Source organism: Lithobates pipiens, unplaced genomic scaffold (genome assembly GCF_037356315.1).
Source record: "Lithobates pipiens isolate NorthernLeopardFrog02 unplaced genomic scaffold, aLitPip1_a1.2 Scaffold_27, whole genome shotgun sequence".
Lineage (NCBI taxonomy): Eukaryota > Metazoa > Chordata > Amphibia > Anura > Ranidae > Lithobates > Lithobates pipiens.
The window spans coordinates 21450110-21458450 of NW_027507788.1; the positions used below are offsets into that span (position 1 = coordinate 21450110).

Consider the following 8341-nt stretch of genomic DNA (forward strand, 5'->3'; position numbering starts at 1 on the left):
ACAGCCGGTCCTCCTGCACAGCAGATGCCCGGGTTCACCCTTGCGTGTGAAAGGACCCTTTCACACCAGGGCGTTTTTCAGGCGCTATAGAGTTAGAAATAGCGCCTGCAATCCGCCCTAAAGAAGCTGCACCATTGTGTGTAGTGTGAAAGCCCCGAGGACTTTCACACTACAGCGGTGCGCTGGCAGGATGTCAGAAAAAAGTCCTGCCAGCAGCTTCTTTCGAGCGGTGAAGAAGCGGTGTGTTTACCGCTCCTCCACCGCTGCTCCCCATTGAAATCAATGGGGCAGTGCTGTAATACCCCCGGCAAACGCCGCTATTGCGGCGTATTGCCGGCGGTTTTAACCCTTTCGCGGAGGATAAAAGCGCCCCGCTAGCGGCCGAAATGCGCCGCAAATCTGGCGGTAAAACGCAGCTAAAAATAGCGGCGTTTTACCGCCAATGCTATCAGCGGTGTGGTGTGAAAGGGGTCTCAAAGTGGAAGTCAACCCAATAAATTAACAGTTTTAAAAAGCAGTTACATTCTTGGCATGCCAGGAATGTAACTGTCACGTCGGTTGTGCTCTCAAACAAACTGCTAAACCATCCAATGGCTGGTGTTCTAACAAATCACATGTGCAGCACCATGACAGTTAAAGATTAAACAGAGGTCAAGATGGAAGCTTCCTTGGCTGAAAATGATAGGAGGGTAGGAGTTGAAGTGTAGCCTCCCTGGCTGTATGATTATTTCAGATTTTTTATTTATTTTTATTTTTTTTTGGGGTCTAAAGGCTTTAATACAAAATAAATAAATAAATGAACTAGAAATTTAGCAATAATGTAACAACAATGCCTCAAGTATCCAACCCTTAGTATCGGTCAGCATACAGAAAACAAGTACATTTATTTTTTGACCACTAGAGGGGGGAAGTGACAAAACAAGAATCTGCCGGCATCTTTCTCCTACGGCCTCTCTATGAGCTTGGCTTTATAAATTCCCCCTTGTGTGTTTTTGCTTTAATAATAAAGCAGTACATGCGTCACATAAGCTTGTCAAATTCCACTATGTGCTGTATTACATTTGCACATACTTAGAGTTATTTGCACAGCTTCTGTTCAAACAAGACATACAGTATGACAGGAATGGCAGGTGTCTTGCTTTGCCACATGTTTTCAATCGGCATATCCGCGAATCCCATGCTGCACTAATGACATGACATTAAGGGAAAATTCCCTGAGGCTGCATTCTGCCTGTTAAAGAGAGATGTCAGTCTGCGGCAGATTAGCTGAACAAATCTTGGTTAAGGAATACATACTGCTGTCTCCTTATTTGTTCCTTTTTCGCGATAGCGGTTGCTTGACGCTGTCCCTCCTTCAGGCGAAAAATGTGCTGTAGCTTGGCCAACTCACTTTCCGCCATTCCTTCCATGTCCACATCACTGCTATCAGAGCGGATGCTGGAAGCTGATCTTCTCAGGGCCATTCTGATTCTCGGAGAGGTGATGAACTTTGGGATATCTGTGCTCCTCTCCAGTACACTCCTTATTTCAGATTTTTGAATGTCAAAGTGGTACATTGTTTTTCATAGAAATTTGGCATTTTATATTGTAGGCCTGTAATTCTTAGTGATAACACACCTAAATCTGTCCAAACAAGAGTCTAGTAGACATCCCGGGTATGATAAAACTTGAAACACGAAATCATAAAGTATAATATAATAAATAACTATAAAATTATAAACAATAATAATATAATAATAATAAAATGAATTTCCCCACGATTTTATGTTCTAATTTACTATCGCTGTTTTCTAGCTGGTCTAAAACTGCTTTTGATGTAAAGGGACACTTTTTGCTTGAAATGGACAATCTCAAGTTTCCAAGCAGAAAGAACGGTATATATAATATAAACATGCATGCAGGGAACTGGACAAAACACTAGGGACAAAAAGGATGTAAAATGATTTGATACCTTAATGTAATCTGTAAGATTACAGTGTACTGTATGTGTTATGTGTTTTGTACTTTTTGAATTTGCCGCCGGGCTCCGCCCCCATGCGTCTTGCCAGATCCCGGCACACAGAGCATTGGGCAGAGGATCTAGCGGGGGACACAGCGGGGGGACATCGCGGGATCCTGGGGACAAGGTAAGTTACCTGGACCAGGATTCTGTCATGCAATCCCGAGTTTGGCTCAGGGGTTACCGCTAATGGTACTGAAATTTAACTCAGAGCCACGTTCGGGAAAACTGCCAGGAGGGTTAACTAAAGGAAAAACTTTTTTTTTAGTTTTGGATAGAGCGGAGCTGGATTGTAACTCTTGTCAGTTTTTATTGCTGTCTATGCCCCCATTAAGGAAACCCCCCTCTCTATTTGTCCGGTTTACCATTCTCATTGAAAGTGTGAAAATAAAAGAAAATTCCATACTTTGCATTGTACCCAGAGAAGTAATAGAGGGGAAATCTTCCAATGGGGACACTAGTTCTGGTGACCTGAGAGGCCTCAAGGGATTCCCTTAATTTGAAGGGATCTCCTCTCACTTCCTGTTTTGGCTATGGGTCAGGAAGCGAAGGGAAATCTCCTCAATGGGACACAGATTGAGAAAAAAATCTGACAGAGCCTAAATCCATCCTTTGCTCTTTTTTTTTTTCTATGATTTTTTTTGCCAATAGTTCTACTTTAAAAACCAAGTCAAGCTACTTTCCCCTACAAACCCACCCTCCCTGAGGCCCTCTGTTTTTTTGATTTTTTTTTTACACATCTCCTGGCCAGCTACGTGACACACAAGGTCCTCTTCCTTTTAGCCTCTTCTCCAGCACTGGAACCCAATTACCAGCAAACACTTTCTGCATCATTGGACTGTCAGTGCCATCATGGGTATGTGATGCCTTGGGTATCCAGTAAGTGAGCTAAGTGATGCTAAACCCACCAGAGGGTGTTAAATTGCAGATTATTTTGTCTATGGAGACAGCACCAGAGAAAGGGCGAGTATTTCAGTGAGAAACCCCTATGGAGGAGTGATAGTACAGAGACCACACTGATTAGATTGGAAGAAAAAACAACTACCCATTTTCAAACTAGAATAGTATTCCATTTTAAGGTGGAAAACAGAGAAGAGGCAGAGCCTAGAGCAGTGATGGCGAATCTTGGCACCCCAGATGTTTTGGAACTACATTTCCCATGATGCTCGATCACACTCCAGAGTGCATGAGCATCGTGGGAAATGTAGTTCTAAAACATCTGGAGTGCCAAGGTTCGCCATCACTGGCCTAGAGCATTGACCCCAGAAGAAACTGTTAGGGGGTGTTTTATGCAACAGAGCATGTAAGTATAATATATTTATTATTGCAGTGTAAAAAAAAATAACCCTATAACCACTTTAAGCAAAAACTCCTTTGAGATTGTTGTTGAATGCTGTCTTTTTTTTAGCTTCTAGGTGCATGGATAATCAAATAATAATTGGTATTGTAATTGGTAACATCTTTATTTTGCTTTTGCTTGGACTGGGAGTCTTCTGCTTCATCAAGAGACATGTGGAGAAGGAAAAACACAGTAAAATAAACTTTATTTTTCCTCTTATCTCTAATGCTTATGTTCAAACCCACCCAAAGAAATAAATATGCAGTGAAATAGATGTTGTACTAATGAATGTAAGGGCCTGGGGGGGATGTAAGGGGGGGGGGGGATAGGAGAATTGATAAAAATACAGGTCTCCACTTGAGAAATATACAGATTTTCTTTCTGATGGGGGTATATTTATTTAAGGGGGGGTTTGGGGGGACACTACAATTAACTCACGACTGGGACCACCATTTTGTAAGGTCGCAACACACTTATATAGGTGGTGGATGGAAGATGGTTGGGGGGGAAGGAGGAGGTAGGTAGGATAGGTTGTGTAGGTAGGAAGGTCTAGTAAGTCTAAATAATATATTCCTTAGATTTTTTTTAAGTGAATTCTCTTGGATAAGCATAGGTGGAACATCAAGTGTTTAAAAAGCAAAAAATATCTTCTATTTTTTTTTCATTTTTAAGGGGAATGAACAGTGTTACAATAAAAAGACTAGGGGTTTTTTGGAAATACAATTTTTGCATGTTTGTTGTTTGTAATGCATTAAGTATGATGTATATTTAAGGTTTCCTTTTATTTGTTAGTTGTATCTATTTTGCCTGGTTTGTATCATCAATCATTAAAAAAAGATTAAATTATTTTATATACATAGATTTTTTTTATTTAATAAGGCAGCAAAAAGCAGGTAATTTACAGAGGCTAAATCGAATCTAAATCTAAATCTAAATCTAAAATATTGTTGCTATTTTCCAAACAGGCCAAAAATGAGTGGAGAATTGTCAGTGTGATAGTCAATAGGTGGGAATCAGTATTTTGCACAAAAATAAGTCAAAGCATTGATTTTCATATCTGCGCCAATATAAAGCCAACTCTTTATTTAGCACTTATATACATTGACTACTTATTTATAGAATGGGGTAGGTTGAGAACTTCTGTTGGGTTGTTTATGACCTTCTCTCATATTTTTTACAGTTTCTTATCTCAATAACAATGGTTGTCTGGATAAGAATTGAGCAAGAGTCTCCCTAATTGGGACACAGACAGCAAAAAACAAAAACAAAACCTAAGATTCAAACTTTTAGAATTCTGTCAAAATTTAAGGAGAAAAAAAAAAGATTGGTGGAATAACTCTTCAGTAATCACCGGTGCTTTTTGTATTCACCTACAGTATTTATTGCTATATCTTGTATATAGATTTACAAAGGTCTACTACGGAAAATAATTCAATTAAGTGTTTTAGAAACTTTTCTTTGGTATTTTAGGAACTGAAAGCAATGATTTTCAACTCCGTGATGGAACAGAATCTGTATACCAGGTATGATTGTAGACGTATAGGTCCACTAAGAGCTAATATTTAATCTATGGGTGTATGCTTGTGTATCATTTTATCCTTGTGATGCTCATTTATCTTTAAAAGGCAACCTATTTTTTTTTTTTTTTTACAGATAATATAATATAATATAATATAATATAAAAGAGACAACTATGATGGTTTAACAAATAGCTTGAATGAAAACTACCAACCTATTGAATGAATAATACACACCTACTGAGTTTTTTTTAAACATAAATAATAAAAATTTTAATAAAATTGCCCAAACGGTTGTTCTTTAAATTCATTTTTTTTTTCCTTAAAGGATCTTAATAGACCCTCAGATTCCATCTATCACAGCATCCAAAGTGCACAACAATGAATCTATCATGAGAGATGAGTGGTCTACACTGGACTTTTCTGTTGTGTTCTGCAATACCAAAGACACAGGAATCTCAATCATTTTATACATGTTATACACCAAAGATGGTTTCAGATTTTCCTAATTTATTATAGACTTTGTTTTTATTTTTTCTTCCCATAGTAATGTTATTGTAAACTGTTCTCACACCGGGGTTGATTTACTAAAACTGGAGAGTGCAAAATCTGCTACCGCTATGCATAGAAACCAATCAACTACTAACTTTAGCTTGTTCAATTAAGCTAACTGGGAAAAAAAAATGGAAGCTGATTGGCTTCTATCAAGAGCTGCACAAGATTTTGCACGCTCCAGGTTTATTAAATCTACTCCGATGTTTCTCATCCATGCTTTGGTTAATGAACAATGAGATTTAATATTGAAAAAAAAAGTGCACAGGTATAATTAAATGACACCATGTGAGCTAGGAGTAGTCTGTGTTATGTAATTTAAAGCAAAACAAGTATATTGATTGACTTCTTTGTGCAGTTGATATTTTAATATTTTATTTTTATCTATATACTAAAATGTATTTTTATTCTTATTATTATTCTTATTAAGTTACGATTGTTTAGTAGCAGAATCTGTATACCATGGACAGGGCAGGACTTAGGGTGGCGGGGCCCCTGGGCTTGATCCACTTTCGGGCCCTACCTTGTATATATTACCACATTTATCAGTGTGTAACACGTGCCGGCATATAACACGCATCAGTGTATAACACGCACCCCAAGTTTAGGAGGGAATATTAAGGAAAAAATCTTTTAGGAGGGAAGATTAAGGAAAAAACTTAGATTTAAATGCCCATCAATGCAGCCTTATCAGTGTCCACCTGCAGCCTTGCCCATCCATCTGCAGCCTTGCCCATCCATTTGCAGCCTTGTCCAGTGTCATTGCAGCCATGCAGTGCCATTTGCAGCCTTGTCAGTGTAGCCTTGTCAGTGTAGCCTTGTCATTTGCAGCCTTGCCCCAGTGTCATTTGCAGCCTTGTCATTTGCAGCCTTGTCATTTCAGTCTTGAAGTTTAAAAATGGCGCCGCCGAGATACAGAGCCTGTGTATCTCGGCGGCTCTCGGGTCTTCTCGGTGGCTCTCGGCGGCTCTCGGCTCCTCTCAGTGGCTCTCGGGTCCTCTTGGCGGCTCTCAGGTCCTCTCGAAATCCCGAGCAGAGCCAAGAGTAGCCGAGTGTACTCGGCTCTGCTCGGCTCACAGTCACGCCCAGTCCCTGTGTTATGTTCCTCATAGGGCGTGACTGGGCGTGACTGTGAGTGGAGCCGAGCCAAGTACACACAGCTATATATCTCAGCAGGGCCTGCGGGGCCCCCTATTGGGTGGGGCCCATGGGCTTGGGCCCAGTCAAGCCCAATGGTAAGTCTAGCCCTGACCCTGGATGTCCCTTTATTTTTAGTTTGTAGCATTAACTATATGCTGTGGGATGATGGTACCCAAAAATAAAGACTGACTACTCAATGTTCATATATTAAGTTTTTAACAGATTGAAGTAGAATTGCAGAATTTAGTTTGGATAATGTAGTTACATTATTTTTCTGAGGTTTATGTTCCTGCTGGAGAGATTTGACCCCAATTTCTGCTCTAAAAATCGAACAGGAAGTATGAATGGAAATCTTATCTTTGACTGTTGTCACCAGAACCGCTGTCTAGATTGGGAGATTATTCCATGTCTTATATGTTTCTACTAACAGCACCACATATACTGAATTTATTTGTATATACTGTAGCTTTTACACTATCTATATCTATTTTATAACAACAGTAAAAAACCCAGTTATTGATTAATCTGTACCGCTTTTTGTTTTTATATACTTTCACGGTTACTATTATGACATAATACCTTTAAATAATTCACATGACTTTTGACGGTTCTGAAAACTATTATTATAATAAAATTATGCTTTTTGACATTTAAGGTTTTGGTTTGTGTTTGTTTTGATATTATGAGTGAATATTTGGAGTTTCATGCCTAGATTTATTTAAAGGGATAAAGTCTGTTCACTTAGAAAATAAGTTGACACCTCTAAAGGACCCTTTACTTTACAATACTGTATCTCGAAATTGTGCATACCTCGCACTAAAACTCTTTAGTTATCCCATTTTTCAAAATCCATATATTTGTGATTGGTATCCCTTTTCCCCTATGAACAATAGTGCTCCAATGATAAAGGCTAGAGAGGAGAGGAGGTATTTCTTTGATTTATGGGTCGCCCCTTCACTCCCCAACTAAATGACCTTACATGGTAGACTGGGACAGGGACCTTTCCATTGATTCTGATCTTGGAACCTGGCAAAATTGACAAAATCTTTCATACTGAGGAATCTTAAATATGTCCTTAATTTAAACAAATATAAAAGTGCTCACCATGTGGTAACTTGTCCAAGCCCGCCTAGCCAAAATACATTGGAGAACATCACCATACCGTTTTTGAGCATGTACCCTTAAGGTTTCTATGCTTCATATTTGATGGGAGTGCCCCAAACAAACTGGGGTTATTAGAATAGAGTTTTTCACTTAATGCACTTTTTAGTTTTATGATGGGCACTTTTTGAGTTTTAGGTATAGCTATCCCACAGCAACCTCAGTATGCTTTGCTAAATGAACTGATCCCTGCACTCTCCCCCAGTAAACAAAGATTAGCCTCGTTCATGGTTTTTGCAGTTAAATGCACAATAGCTGGAGCATGGAAAACACAGTTTGTCTCCATGGCTCATAACAAGCATAAAATCTTTTGGAATATGACCCATTAAAAACTAGCCAGCAAGATACGTATGATTGTATTTTATGTTAAATCATTATTTTATAAATAAAAAGTTCCCAATGTAATTATTATGTGCATATATCACATTGGGGTTGATTTACTTAAACTGGAGATTGCAATATCTGTTGCAGCCCTGCATAGTATGTTTCCAGTTTTTTTTTTGTCAAAGCTAAACGATTGCTGGCTGGCAGTGGCGGCTGGTGCTCAAAAGTTTTAGGGGGGCGCGAACAAACTGAAAAATACTGAACCCCCCCCCATCAATTGCAGCTTCACTGTGCCCATCAAATGCAGCC

At 39.1% G+C, this 8341-nt stretch overlaps 1 long non-coding RNA gene across 1 annotated transcript; it reads left to right on the forward strand.

The window, feature by feature from the left end:
* Positions 1-3400: 3400 nt before the first annotated feature.
* LOC143933642 (uncharacterized) lies at positions 3401-7196 on the forward strand. Its single transcript, XR_013263132.1, has 3 exons — positions 3401-3530; positions 4809-4861; positions 5184-7196. It is a non-coding gene; the product is annotated as an uncharacterized LOC143933642 (long non-coding RNA).
* Positions 7197-8341: the final 1145 nt, after the last annotated feature.